Source organism: Pteropus vampyrus, unplaced genomic scaffold (genome assembly GCF_000151845.1).
Source record: "Pteropus vampyrus isolate Shadow unplaced genomic scaffold, Pvam_2.0 Scaffold139, whole genome shotgun sequence".
Classification (NCBI taxonomy): Eukaryota; Metazoa; Chordata; class Mammalia; order Chiroptera; family Pteropodidae; genus Pteropus; species Pteropus vampyrus.
The window spans coordinates 227,084-228,700 of NW_011888920.1; the positions used below are offsets into that span (position 1 = coordinate 227,084).

The following is a 1,617-nucleotide window of genomic DNA, read 5'->3' on the forward strand; positions in this document are numbered from 1 at the left end:
GAATCCTTAATAAAATATTAGCAAATGGAATTCAGCAGAATATAAAAATAATTATACACTATGACAAAGTGGGATTTGTTTCAGGTATGCAAGACCAATTCAATATTCAAAACCCAATGTAATCACAGTATTAATTAACAAGCTAAAAAAAGAAACTATATAATTACATGATTTAATGCAGAAAAAGCATTTAAAATATTTAACATCCATTCATGTTAAAACTTAAAGAAAAATAGAAATAGAAGAGAACTCCCTTAACTTGATAAAGAGCATCTCCAAACAACCTATAGCTAACATTTCTTAATGGTGAAAGACTGAATGTTTTCCTTGTAAGATGGGGAGCTGGAAAGGATATCCACTCTCACCACACTTATTCGACATACTGGTAGAAGTTCCAGCTAATCCAATATGTCAAGAAAAGAAAACAAAGACATACAGACCAAAAAAGAAATAAAACTGTCCCTATTTCTCGATTTTATGTCTTAATAATGACATGATCATCTATGCAGAAAACCTATCGAATACACACCAAAAAACCTTAGAAAAAGTTGAGTTCAGCAAGGTCAGAGGATACAAGACAAACGAAAATCAATTAGGCTTCTATATACTGATAATAAACATGTGGATGCTAAAATAAAAAATACAATACGATTTACAATGGCTCAAAATACAAATAAAATATTTAGATGTAATTTTAAGAAAACATGTATAAGACCTGCATTCTCTAAACTACACAAGACTGATGAAAGAAGTCAAACACCTAAAAAATCTGGAAACATAACTATCTTCCATGTACTGGAAGACTCAAATAGAAAAGACATCAATTCTCAAACTCATATGCAGTTTAACTAAAATCTCAGGAAGATTTTTTGTAGATGTCGAGACAATTATTCTAAAATTCTTAGGAAAGCAAAGAAACTGGAACAACTAAAACAATTTCGAAAAAAGAGAAATCTACCTGATTTCAAGACTTAGTATATACAAGAAAAAGTAACGGGGAAAAGACAGTCTCTTCAATAAATAGTGTTGAGAACACTGGACAGATACATGCAAAAAAATGAAACTGAGCCACTCATTTTCTTATACCATATACAAAATAAAATTAAAATGGATTAAATATTTGAATGTAAGAACTGAAAAACCATAAAATGAGAAGAAAACATAGTCAGTAAACTCTTTGACATCATTCTCAGCACTATTTTTTTGAGAAGTCTCTCCAAGGAAAGGCAACAAAAACAAAAATAACAAATGAGACTACACTTAACTAAAAAATTTTTGCAAAAAAAGGAAACCATCAACAAAACACAAAGACAATCTACTGAATGAGAGAAGATATTCATAATGATATATCAGATAAGGGGTCCATATCCAAAATATATAAAGAACTCATACAACTCAACATCCAAAAAAAAAAGTCCAATTAAAAATGTTAAGAGGATCTGAATACATTTTTCCGAAGACATACAAAAAGCCAACAGACATATGAAAATATGCTCGATATCACAAATTATCAAATAAATGCAAATCAAAACGGCAATGAGATATTGCCTCATACCTGCAGAATGGCCATTATCAAAACGTCAACAAGAGGGGGAAAAAATAGTGTAGCTGATAGAG

The 1,617-nt window shown here is 30.2% G+C and overlaps 1 protein-coding gene across 2 annotated transcripts in view; it reads right to left on the minus strand.

The window, feature by feature from the left end:
- Window positions 1–1,617, minus strand: part of DCUN1D5 (defective in cullin neddylation 1 domain containing 5) — a 31,231-nt gene that overhangs the window by 7,197 nt on the left and 22,417 nt on the right. The window lies entirely within an intron of this gene.